Genomic DNA, 13,955 nt, shown 5'->3' on the forward strand with positions numbered 1-13,955 from the left:
ACCCTAATAAAGTCACAATTTTACCCCATCGAGTATGTAGAGGATAATGGATCCAGTAGCACTACATAAGGTAGATGCAAGGGTAGAGTGTACATGAGTACAACACAAAATTTAAAAAAATGGAAATAATGCTGGATATCTCCTCAAAGAATCCAAATGTACTCCTCAAATATCTAGGGGCTCTACACATCCATTTGTAGAAGAAAGTGATGCAGTTCAATCCCATATTGGTGGACGAGTGTTGTGTGCGAGCATAGAACCTAGAAAACAAAGGCTAGAAGAAAGAGAAATCAATTAGATCGAAGCAGAAGGAGCACCAAGACACTTATAAGGAGGGGAAGAAGAAGTGGAAAGGACGAAAATATAAAAGGATGACAACCATAACACACCAGTCCAAAGATCCCAATGACCACTGCAACCAATGTTACGCCAACCATTTTAAAGAGGACAAGTGTTGACGTTGCATCTAAAGTTTAACTTGAAGAATAAAAAGAAAGATAATAAGAAGAATCTCATGGTCGCTAATTTGAGAAACTAGGTTAAAGTAACTCAATGTGGATGGGAATATCACCTTTACATCAGTGCAGAAGGAGGTAAATTTTGAGTAGCCTTCAACAACAACAAGATAATGAAAATACAAGGCTATTCCATATAAAGATACAGGTTAGGAAGACAAAGGTTGATGCTCTATTTGACTTAGGATTGCAGGTGAATCTCATTGCAATAGAGATTGTAAAAAAATTGGGATTGGAATCTTATGATCATCCAATCCCATATCCATTGGGACGGGTAAATAAGGATGTGTTGGAAATTAAGTAGGTTTGATCTTCATAATGACACGTGTAATTGTGATTTTATGTAAATGATGTAAATAAGAAAAATAAAATTATTGTTGTAATGCTTGCCTCATGGGTTTCATGAGAAAGGAATTTTATTTTTAGATGGCTCCCATTGTGAGCCTTTAGGATTTGTCATCTAGTCATAAAAGTCAAAGAGTGTCAATGTCATGTATGAAGAACCCTTCTTGGGCATGTTACAAATGTATATTAGTATATAGGATTGTCTAGTAGCCCTCCAAGACAAGCACAAATTATTCCTCTTCAAGTCGGACTCAAGATAAAATAAACAACACATGTTAGCTTCACCTAATGGAGACACAAATGTTCATATATTCATGTCATCTTATTTATTTCGGACAAAAAATATATATACAGTTCTAGGGCCTTCACATCATAAGACTATAGAACTCCAGCTAACACAGATAAGCAGAAGTTAAAGTCATTTTATGAAACAAGTTTGGACATTATAGTGGAGACATTTCAATGAAATTACAGTGCTTAAGGTTTGTTATTATCACAAAGAAGAAGCCTTTGTGTCCCAGTGTCATTACAGTTAAGAAAACCATAGTTTTGGTGCCATCTTAATTTGACCACAGTGTGTTGCTATCATAGTTTTGGTGACCATCTCAATGTGATTGGATAGGAGACCATATTAGTGTGACCACAGTTCATTTTGATGCTACCACTATAACTATGTTTTGGTGCCACCATAGTGATAAAGGCTTGGTGCCACCACAATACAAAGGAATCAATATTATCACAGTGAGAAGGACTCAGTGCCATCAAAAAAATGAGATCTTGGTGATGATTCACTAATAATATCTTGGTGTCATGTCAGTGAGAAGGTCTTTGTGGTAATAATGTCTTGGTGCTAAGAAGATTGAAGTGGAAAAGGAGTCGAGAAGAGGAAAAGAGCAGAAGTTTGACAGTAAAGAGAACTAGTGTCTTGGTCTTGGAGTGGAAAATAGTTCAAGGTTCTTGGTCTTGGTATTTATAAATTGGAATCTCTATAAGAAGAATTTGTGTGGGTTCTCCTCTCAGAGAGTGAGATTTTTTGGCTCTGGCTGATAGCCTACATTCTGTGTCTCTTGTCTATTTATGTCCATGCCTTGATAGTTGTTTAATGAACAAGAACACTAATAACCTAAGTAAAACAAGAACCTAACCTAAAGTAGTAAAAATCACTCACAAACATTTACTAATTGAAGATAAATCACTTAATACTTGATGCCCTAGATTTATCAACATGATGTAGGGATAAAAGTAAAAGTAGTGAAGAAATAGACTTACTATGAGTGCTTATTTTAGTGATGAAGCAGAACTAGTTGTAGTTCCTCTTGATGTATGTGGAGTGGTGTTTGGAAGTCCCTACATGTACATGAGGGATGGCATATTCATGTGTAGAACCAACCAATATCGGCTCATCAAGGATGGAAAATTTTTCACCATCAATGTGGACAAATGAAAATCGAATTTCATTAGTAAATTCCAAATAATCTAAGAAACTGATTAGTTCTAGCAAATTTTTTTTTTCCTTCTGCTACTTTTAAGAGAGAATCAGTCTATAGAAGAGTCAGTGAGAGAAAAGGCATCCCTGGAGGGTTGTATTAATAAATAGAAACATGAACTTGAAGAGTTTCTACAAGCATACATGGATGTGTTCTAGGAGCCTAAAGGGCTACCGCCCAAGACAAAAGTGGAGCATGAGATCCAACTATTGTCAGACTCCTCATCACCAAAAATTAGGTTACATAGGTAGTCTATTGTAGAATCAAGTGAGGTGAAGAAACACCTACAATAACTATTGAAATAGGGTGTCATTCGACTGAGTACATCACCATGTGGGTCACCCATCATCATTGTGCAAAAGAAGGATGGGACTTGGCATATTTGTACTGATTATAGGAAACTAAAAAAAATGAGGTTCAAGAACATATACCCTCTGGCTAGAATAGATGATTTGCTAGATCAATTGCAATAAGTGAGATGCCTCACCATAATGGACTTAAAATTTGAATATCACTAGTTCGAGTTAGAGAAGAATATTCCTGGAAGACTACCTCCTGTTGATGCCTCGAAAATCGCTGCAACAACATTGGGGATAACCACCCGGTCCGGACCTTAGTACAGCTCCTTTTCCATTTGGAATAGTGGCTCCGACTGGGGATAATGGGACCAGTTTCCCAAAAATTGATAAACGGGATGAATGGATGATTTATTAATTAAGCTAGTGATGGGCGAATAACTAAATCTATTGACAACAATACAAAAATATGACCTATCCCGGGAACCTATTGAGCTTTAAAGTGTAGCGTTTGATGGTCTGTGTCTATAGACAGGCATATAGATGACTCCATCTAACAGACATGGATATTATTTCATTCAAGATTACTGTGCCTAAATAGTTAAGCAAAGCGATTAAAGCGATATTACTACACTCATCATTTATATCATCGACACATACATGATTAAAAGAAAAGCATACCATAAAACATCCAATAGTGGAAGGAATATAGAACTGTTGTTAAAGCACATGCATATAATCAATAATAGCAAGGATAATCAAATAACCATTCACATGAAAGGAATGAATTCAGACATAGATAGAAATACCATATGAGCTGCTTTGACACTCCCAATATCAATTGCTACTTGTAATTCTTCCTTCAACGCAGAAACATTTTCCATACAAAGACAATAGTGAACAATTGCATAAAAAGCTTCTTTATCAAATTAAGAACAACTGGTCCAGTTTCATAAAAGAATATGACTGAAGCACAATAGTGCAACTTCAGCCTTTAAGTCAGGTACAAAACTTTTTGACCCTTTCCAAAACAATGAAAGCGTCTATAAATACTAAATTAATCTAAATATCTAATAAACTGAAATCCTACTTAATTGGTATCAATAAATCTTGATCCTATTTTCCTCAGTGATCTGGCAATCGGCGGCATGATTCATCAAATAGGCTGCTTGCCTTTAAATCTGAGCTGACTTATCGCAAGCATTGGCTCTACTTTAGGTGGTTTGTTGAGGTGTGAGCTGAGCTGGGCGGCATAGGTGGCATCCTGAATATCGGGTGTAATATACCCGATTGCATCTGTTAGGCACTTGAGGGCGGCTCTCTGTGTGTGCGGCTTTACCAGGAAGAACCAATACCTGTCCCAGGTTAAACTGTTAATCCCAGCGATTAATCTCCCATTTTCTTCTAGATCTGGGTAACATGATTGCTCCAATGTTTTCATTGTTGTCAACTTTCCTGGTGTGCATTGGGAAATCATGTTTGATAAGTAGAGAGTGTTATTGACCAGTTCAACTAGATTGCTTGAAGTTGACTTGCATCTTGACACTGCCCTCTCTGCTTTCATTAACTGTGACTGCCATTCTGTGAAGAGTATATCTTTATGCGATTCTAAGATCCTGGGTAAATTGGCCGCTTGTCCTTGGTCAGAATCTTGCCAGTCGAGAAATGCAGCTATAGTTTCTTCAGCTTGATCTAATTCAGTCCTGGCCTTGTCTACTTGCTTACTTATAGATGCCGTTAATTCACATAGTGGCTCTGCCTGGGCGATTTGTTGACACAGAAGCTTAATTTGAGATATTAATGCAGTATTTATTTGTAATGCTTCTGCTCTAAATTCAGCCACTTGTGGAACGCCCTTTGTTTTCTCGAGCTGTGATGATAATTGAGCAATTTGCTCATCTTTTGTTTTCACCATTTGCTCGTTTGCTGCCTTCAATTGTGCCAATGCCTCTGATAATTCTTTCTGTTTCTGGATTGCGCTTTGGTCAATCCTTTGTTTTTCTGCCTGCAATTGTTGTGTTAGTTGACTGTTTACTTGCTGCTGCGTCAACAATTGCTGCTCTACCTGCTCTGCTTTCTGCTGTGCTTCAGCTAACTGTGCCTGTAGTGAGAAAATCTCCTGATCCTTTGTTTTCAGTAAAAGGCTTACCTCCGATGCCTTGTCTATTGTCGCTGACGAAAAAGCTCCTGCATACTGTGACAGTTTTGTCAGGTCATCGGAGGGGTCAAATTCCTCCTTCCAAACTATATTGCCCGTGACAGTTTTCTCTAGGAAAAGGGAAGGTTGATCAGTCCTTCTTCTTTTCCTTTGTCGTTTAACCACCGCTTTATGCCTTGGGCTGTAGAAGACATCCACGGGAGGAATATCTTCTATTTGCAAAATGATTTGGTTGGAGGGGTCCTTTGGTATTACCTCTACCTCTTTAGAAATGGGTGGGTCGATGGTTCCGCTTAGAACCTGTGGTGAAGTGATATCCTGTGTGTTCGTTACCTTAGAAGTGTCGGTGTCCTTTGAACATTCCAAACCACTGATAATGGAATCAAATTGCTTCCATTCCTGGAGCAATTTAGGGTCAATCTGAGTATCTATATTGACATCAATGGTGGTTTGTTTTTCCTTTTCAGCTTGGGTCTCCTCCCGCACTCTTTCCTATTCTTTCTTCTGCCTTTCCTCATGCTCTCTTTTCTGCTTTTCCTCTTTCTCCCTTCTATGCTTTTCCTCCTGTTCTTTCTTCCCATTTTCCTCCTGTGGCTTCTCTTGTTCTTTCGTTACAACTGGAGGTTCCTTTGACTGTTGCCGACCAGGCTCGCTTGACGATGTTGCTGGGGTTGTTGCTAGTAAATCTAGAGGCAGAGTTTGCAACCTCTGTTCTCTAAGTTTATTGAATTCAGTCAACCCTTCATCATTATATTTCATTCTAGCTATTGTTTTAACTTACCTTATTGACTCAGCGGAGGAGAACAGGTCATCAAACATATCTTCCTTATGATCAAATTTCGACAATTTGGCCTGCTCTAGGGCATTATAAACAACTTTATTTGGATCAAATGGCCTATTTGGAAGAGTCGCCAGAGTTAATGATTTGATCTTTGTGGCTTCCTTTTCTGCATGTTTGAGATCATGCAGAGTATAGACACCACACCTCAAGGGAAAAGAGGGCCAGCCCTTCTTCTTTTCCTTCTTGAGAGTCTGTGTAACACTCTCAGCCATAATCTGGTAAGCGATTTCCCTTGCCAGCAGTTTATCAGGCATGTATAAAGGGAGGACATGGGGTTCGGCTTGACTACCAAAAATCCTTATATAAGTGAAGTTCTCCTCCCCGAACCATCTTCCTATTGAGGTTAAGTCAATTTCGGCTTGATAAGAAATCTTGGGAGCAGGTTTATCAAAAATAGAGTAATGAACAGGTAACATAAAGCCATTGCAGACTTGGTACAAATGGTGCTTGTAAGAGGATTTCCATAATTTCTGATGGTATATGTGAATAGGCATGGGGTCTTGCGGCTTCCACCTCCAGCCGAGCACGAGAAACTCAGAATTAAAACACAAGGTATCTAAAATGTAGGCACTGTAATAGAATGGGGGAATTATCCTTTCAGAAATGCGGGTTTTACTCCTAAATTCAAGAAGAGCTGAGGCTAGTTTATCTGATAGAATAGTAGCCCAATCCATAATTACACTGTTGCATGCTGCTTCCATTAGGGGAACCATTTCTATGGTAAAATTAGCAGAGTCATGCAATCCCCACAATCTACACATCATTATTCCAGCATAGCAATAAGGAGAAGCCAGGGAATCAACTGAGTACTTACCAGAAGACTCATGTTTGTGTTTTGCCGGATTTTGTCTCCAATCTCGGATGGGTTCGGATTCAACTTCATTTTCGTTTGCGAATTTCTCCAGGAACGCCTTATTATATATCTTCTCTGGCTCAGGCAAATGATACATTTGCCTTAAATCATCAGCTCTGAATGACCCGAAAATTCTCCCGTCTCTGGTGCTGAAGGTTCTATCTAGGACTGGGATTTCCTCAATTGCCCACCACACTACATCAGTTTATGGGAGAATTGTTCCCTAGCTGCTATCCGATGAAGGAAAGAGTCAGCCAAGTCCTTAAGAGTACCCTCGGATTTCTGCGTTAAATCCACAGTGGCTTGTACTGTTGTTACTTCTGGTTCTTCGGCTTCAATTAGGTTGTAGGTGCCTTGCCATGTTGTTCTGACGAGATCAGAACAGGTAGTATCCGATATCAATCCCTTCTTTTTGTTTGAGGGGTCAGCGACGGCTTGTCCTGCAGCTGGCGCTGCGGAAGCACCTGTAGTCTTCTTGGATTTCTTTCCCATTTTGCCTGAGCTTTCTCCTTTGGATGAATTCTGCACAGAGGCGAAAATACACGTAACACAGAGAGATGACAATGAAAATCCAATATGGGAAAGATATATCGATCAAAGCGTGCTAAGAGATTAACTCTAAAAATGGTCGCGGATACAATCCATGGGAAGATCTTACAATTACATTAAATGGCCGTTTAAAACCTGCCAATCCTTAAATGCCCATTATATCATTATTAGGCCGAATGACCCGTTTAAGCGTGCTATGGATGTTTTGGCGGTTGGGCACAGGTGCATCATTACTTAGCAGATTAAGCTTTAAATATGATTCGATCATAATATCCCTCCATTTAATGGCTTTTTTTAAAATTGCGCTTTATCGCAATCGGCCATCGGGGAGAGCTTTAACCTCTTGTATTGACACCATTTAAAACCCCCGATCGCCGATAGCCGATATCGCATTGCGTCGGGAGAATAGGGATTATATATGCCATGGACAGCATATCGCCGATTTGCCGATTGCGATATCGCATCGGGGCGCATCACCTAGGCGCCTTAACAATGTGCATAGGATATTGTCGATTGCCGATTGTGATATCGCATCGCATCAGGGTGAAAGGCTTAGGGTGCTTTAAGACTGCGTATAGAGTATCGCCAATAGCCGATAGCGATATCGCATCGGCAGAAACCAATATGTCACTTATTTGTGTTCTCCATGTCATTGTGATATGCGATCTTGCGATCGCTTTATCGCAATGATAAAAGATTGTTTTATTCGATAAAAATGGGTTTTTCAAAAGGTTTTATATAATGTTTTCTTTTGGTTATCGGACCTTTTTGAACAATACAATATTGATACCAATTAACTTCTAAAGGGACCCATTTCATATGATAATTTTGTAAAATTAAAAATGGTATGAAATGGGGGGTTGTTGTAGCGCACAACAATTGGCGATTGGCTAGAAGAACCAGTTATCTCTGAAAAGCATAGAAATACTTAAACTTCTGCAAAATAGAGTTCTAATCAAATTTGGAAATTTCTAATATAACTAGGTATATATGTATTCCAAATAAAATGAATCTATTTTTGCTAATTTCCTCTCTTTTTTAAGAAAATAGATACATTCTAAGTTTTAAGTCGGCCTTTATTGGTTTATAATGATAAAACAGAAAACTTTTCCAAATTAGCTTTTATAGTGAACTCGTCTGTCATAGGTAGAGCCTCTGCTGCCAGCAAACGTTCATAGTTTCGACAGGGATACCTTTAAACCATGTTATTGTCCATTGTCCCATCCAATTTGAGAGTGTGATTAACAGAATGAATTCAAAATATGTTTTCATATTTAGTATTTCTTTCTTTTTTGCTGTTATTGATAAGATAAAAAGCCATTGTCCTGGTTTGGTAGCCAGTTGTTGACAATGCCATTCACTGGTAGTAATCTAACCGAACAAGCTGGCTCGTGATGAGACCCCTTGTCTTATAATTCTAAGCCATTACCCTGTTATGGTATGCAGTCTTGGTAATGTCGGTTAGACTATTTCCCTATGATCATGGTAAGCAGGCTTGTAATAAGACCTCTTATCTTTAATATCAGATATTTTAGAATTACACTCTGAGTAACCATAAACTTTGGTGAATGGGATGGACAATTTTCTCCTTAAGAGTAGATGGATGACAGAGTAAGAGTTGAAGATGCTGAAGTTGGATTAGCTTCTATCTTGATATTGATAACCTTTTGTGACCAACTTGAAAACAGAAAATGATTTACAATACTTCTATATTTTGAGAGGAGTTCACAAAACTTGAAGTGTGGTTTCAGAATACAATGATACCTAATTTCCTAGAAATTATTCCTTTTTGGTTAAGACTTCTATTATTTAAAAGCAGATATTCTACAACTTCTTTGGATCAAGTCTTCAAAACACAGCAAAGGTCAATGGAAGATACCTTACAACATTATTTTCTAAAAATCCTACAAACTACAAAATCCTACTAAAATGAAAGGAGAAGGGGTTACCTCCTCAATTAAAGAATTTTTTCAAGATAAGGCCATTAACAGGGAGAGAATCTCTCAAACCTGATAAATCTTGCAATATAAAGGTCGAATGGCCTATCTTCTCACAGATCTGAAATGGTCCAAGCCACATCTTCTGGAACTTGGTGTGTTTTCCCTTGTCCTCATGGGCTTTGTCCCATTTCAGAACTAAATCACCGACTTGAAATTGTTTTGAACCGGATGAGACTAAATCAAAAGCTGCCTTGATGATTTGCTGATGCTTGGCATGAATAACCTTGGCTTTTTCCCTTTCCTCTTCTAGTTTTAGAATTTGATCATGTCTAAGTTGAATAGAAGAAGAAGGACTTTCCTCAATGAACTGAACTAGGGCTAAAGAAGGAAGAACTAGATTTGTGGGTAATACTGCTTCTTTTCCATACACAAGATTGAACGGAGAAGTTCCTATAGAAGCTTTCTGTGTTATCCTATCAGCCCATAATGCAAACATTAAGGTTTTATGCCAGTTTCTATGATTCTGTTCGATAGTTCGCTTAATGATTTTGATCAGGTTTTTATTGGTAGACTCTGCTAGACCATTACCCTGGGGATAGTAATTAGCAGAATATTTCAATTTAAATCCTCTTCTAATAGCGAAATCAAACATAGCATTGCCTGAGAAGTAAGATGCATTATAAAAAACAAGAGCATTTGGGACACCAAACCTGGTAATGATGAATTGATCTATGAATTCAATGATTGCTTCAGAATTTGCTGTCTTCAAAGGAATTGCTTCGACCCATTTAGTAAAATAATCGGTAGCAGTAAGGATATACTTATGCTGTTTGGAAGAAGGTGGAGTAATCTCCCCAATGATGTCCAATCCCCATTGCTCAAATGGCTGTTCAATGTTGACTGGTTGCAAAGGGAAAGCCGGTTTTCGTTGTCTTCCACTAGAAGTTTGGCAATTGTGACATTTCCTTACATACTCGTGGGCATCTCTAAACAGAGTGGGCCAATAGTATCCAACATGAATAATTTTGTGGGTTGTTGTGTCAGCTCCAAAATGTCCTCCTGCTGGTCCATCATGTAACTCCTGCAAAACCTTTTGTGCTTCAGGTTTCTCAAGGCATCTTAATAAGATTGAATCATAGTTCTGCCTAAAAAGCACATCATCAATAATTGTGAAATTTTTCGCTTTTAACCGAATGGCCCTTTTGTTTTTGTAAGACAGGTTAGGAGGTGCATATCCATTTTTCAAATAAAAGATTAAGTCAGCATATTGTGACTCAGAATCAGTAACACTTATCTGGTTGATTTCTTCAATTTGATCTGTATCACCAGATTCTGGAATATTGGATGCTCCTGCCAATAACCTGCAAAAACCTTGACCCCTAACAATCTTTGCTGGTTTAATTTCTAAGTCATATTCTTGAAGCGCTGTGACCCAATTTGCCCTTTTTTCACCCAGTTCTCTTTGGACTAATAGTTGCCTAACTGCAGGGAAGGGAACTATAACTTTTGTGTGGGTTTTCAAAAGGAAGGGTCTATAATGTTTGACTGCTTTAAATACAACAAAGGCTTGTTTTTCTACTTCGGAGTAATTCAATTCGGCACCCTGAAGATTTGAACTAAAGAATGAAATGGGTGCTTCCAAATTGTGATCGTTGAGTTGTGTGAGAACTGCTGCATAAGATGAGTTGGACGCAATAGTATACAATGTAAAATGATTAGAAAAATTGGGAGTATTTAAGGCTGGGGCATTGATTATTGATTGTTTGATTAACTCAAACGCCTCTTTTTCTGCTGATCCCCACTTAAAGACTGAATTTTTCTTGATCATAGTTTGAAGTGGTAAAATAATTTGAGAAAAATCTGGAACAAATCTTTTAACAAAATTGATTTGGCCTAAAAATGACTGCATGGATTTCTTATTATGTGGGAAAGGGATTTCAGAGATTTCTTTGATTCGATCAGGATCAATATAAATGCCTTCTTTAGATACAATAAAGCCTAAGAGCTTTCCTTGGTCAAGAGCAAAGAAAGATTTTTTGGGGTTAAGAGAAATACCATATCTTTTGCAACGTTGAAAAATTTGATTTAGGTCTTGCAAATGACTGGACCTCTCTTTTGAGAATACAGTAATATCGTCTAGATAGACGACTACTGTTCTATTAATCAACCCTTTAAAAGCTATGTCCATCGCTCTTTGGAACGTCGCTCCTGCATTAATGAGGCCGAAAGGCATTTTCTGATATGCATATGTCCCCCATTTTGTTCTGAATGTGGTTTTAAGCTGGTCATCAGGATGAACCAAGACTTGGTTGTATCCTGAGAAACCGTCTAGAAAGGACATTAATTCAGAGCCTGCTACTGATTGGAGTATCTGCTCCATAGTAGGCAATGGGAAGTTATCTTTTAAGCTTGCTTTGTTTAAATTTCTGAAATCAATACAAATCCGAATGTCGCCATTTTTCTTTCTGACGGGCACCATATTGGAAACCCAATTTGAGTGTCGGACTGGAAAAATAATCTTTGCCTTCAAGAGTTTGTTAAGTTCAGTTTTTATCTGACTCTCTAGGCTTGGATGTATTTTTCTTAACTTCTACTGAATTGGTTTCTGATCGGGAAGCACTGGAATGGTATGCTGGATAACAGATGTATCATATGTCTTCAGGTCATCATATTTCCAAGCAAAAACCTGTTTATTTTTCCTTAACAGTTTAATGAATGCCTCTTTCTCTTCAAAGGAAAGTCCTAATCCTAAATTGATATTTTGAGGAGCTTGCTCAGTACCTAGGTTTATCAATTCAAACCTTAGGGTAGAGCTTTGGAGCTTTGCATTAGTTACAGGTTTAAACCTGTCTTTAATATCATAAAGATCCTCCAGCTTTACCACAGGCTTAGGAATTGCATTTTCCTGAGGTGTTTCTCTCATTTGGGAGTCATGTTCATTTTCCTCAATAATTTGATTATCATAGGACTTTTCAGAAGTTAAGAATTGTAGAATGTCCTCATCATGGTTGAATACTCTCCAATTAGTGATATTATCAGGAATTGAAGGCCTAAAAAGCAATTCTATCGAAAATCTATCTGGGCTGTAGTCCTCAGAAGGTAGGAGCTTGGAGGCTACATTGGCTAGTAGGTCGGCTGCTGAGTTTTGTGACCTAGGAATGGAGGAAATATTGAATGCCGAAAAGTGTGAGGTAAGTTCTTGCACTAGCGATTGATAATGTTTAAGATGATTTGAAAGACAATGGATTGTATTTCTCACCTGTTTGATGATGATTTCAGAATCGCCAAATACTTTTAAATATTGCACTTTAAGGCCAATTGCTTTATAAAGACCTTGAACTAAGGCTTCATACTCGGCTGTGTTGTTTGTGCATTCAAATTCTAGCCTACAGGACAGCATTGTTTTTTCCCCATGTGGGCTAACCAAGACACATCCTGCTCCCGAGCCTTCGCTAGACTTGGAGCCATCAAAATATAAAGACCAGAATAAAGAAGTATTAACAAGTTTATTTACAGTTTTCTCAGTACCATTGAAACATCTAGACCTATCAGTTTGGGAATAGTTTTCGATCTGGGATGTAGAATTGTTTACCGAGAAAGGAGATGACTGGGCAGTGAAATTGCCAAAAAATGACTCTGATGAATAAGTCCCCAAAATGTTATTGTTGAACGCTATAGGTTGGTTTTCTTGCTCAAATTCAGTAACTGTATGGGTCATATGATTTTCTCGATCAATCCTTATTTGATTTGGCTTACCCTTATAGGGAAGCCACATATGTGACCAATCAGTTGAAATATACCCATGTAGTTTTTCAGACCAATCCCTGCTCAAGATCAAACCGTAAAATTCAGGTATATCGGCTATTAGGATATCAATCCTCTGTACCACTCTGGGGTCAGCAGATAATATGATAGTTACGGAATTAATCTCTCCCACCACCTGCACTTTGGTCCTGTCCAACTGCACAATATGAATGGCAAACTTCTAGGGTTCAATGTTCAGTTTAGATCAAACTGAAGCTGGCATTATGTTCGAAGATGCCCCTAAGTCAATCAAACAGTTGTGCAAGTTTCTGTTGTAGATCTCATATGTTAGAAGGAAGGGGGGAGTATGGGAGTTGGATCTATCTCCAATTAGGACCGCATCTGTAGCTTCAACCATAGCAGGAGGAGGTTGCCCTGAATCATTAGCATCTTTAGCACTAGGAAGAGGTGAAGAAGGAACAGCATTCAATTCTTTGAGCAGCAATTTCTGCTGATGTTTCAATTTACTAAGTAAAAACATAGTGATGTTTGCTTTAGTTTTATTCATGTCATCAACAATGTTGTACTCCATTGAATCGGATACCACTAATGTTTTAGATGTTGAAGGAGTATTAGCAGTTGAAAGTTGGTTTTGGGGAGTTGCTACAGGTGATTTCTTTGGAGGTACTTTTTCCTTTGTTGCAGCAGCACTTGCACTCCTTTTCTTTGAAGTTGCCTGCATAGGTTCAGAAGTACTTTTACTTCTAGTAGTAACTGGGAAGGCTTCTTCTTCATTATCGGTATCGGAGTTGGGGAGTATAAAATCCCACATTCCGTGACATTCAACTACTTCTTCTTCATCATCAGTTGGTGAGGTTGCTTCCTCCTCCTCTTCTTCTTGCTCTGAATCTGCGTTAGATATGACATTCGGTGGCTTTGATTCAGTTTTCTTATAAGTCCTAAAGGGTCTTTTGGTTGAGGTTTCGGCCACCTGTTTCTTTATTTCAACCATTTCATTAGACAAAGTTTTCAGGACCTTTTGCAAACCCTCCATGTCATATGGATCTTTTGGGGTTTTTTTCTTAGAATCATCTTTGAAAGAAACTTTTTTGGCTTTTCTGTCTTCTAGAGCAGCTTTCTTCTCTAGAGCGTTGATACGTTTCTCCACAGCAAGTGTTTTTTTCATGTTTTCGGCTAAGGTAGGTTTCCCAACCCTATCTACAAAAA

Source organism: Pinus tabuliformis, chromosome J (genome assembly GCF_031772625.1).
Source record: "Pinus tabuliformis cultivar Carrire ecotype Pingquan chromosome J, CPIR1, whole genome shotgun sequence".
Lineage (NCBI taxonomy): Eukaryota > Viridiplantae > Streptophyta > Pinopsida > Pinales > Pinaceae > Pinus > Pinus tabuliformis.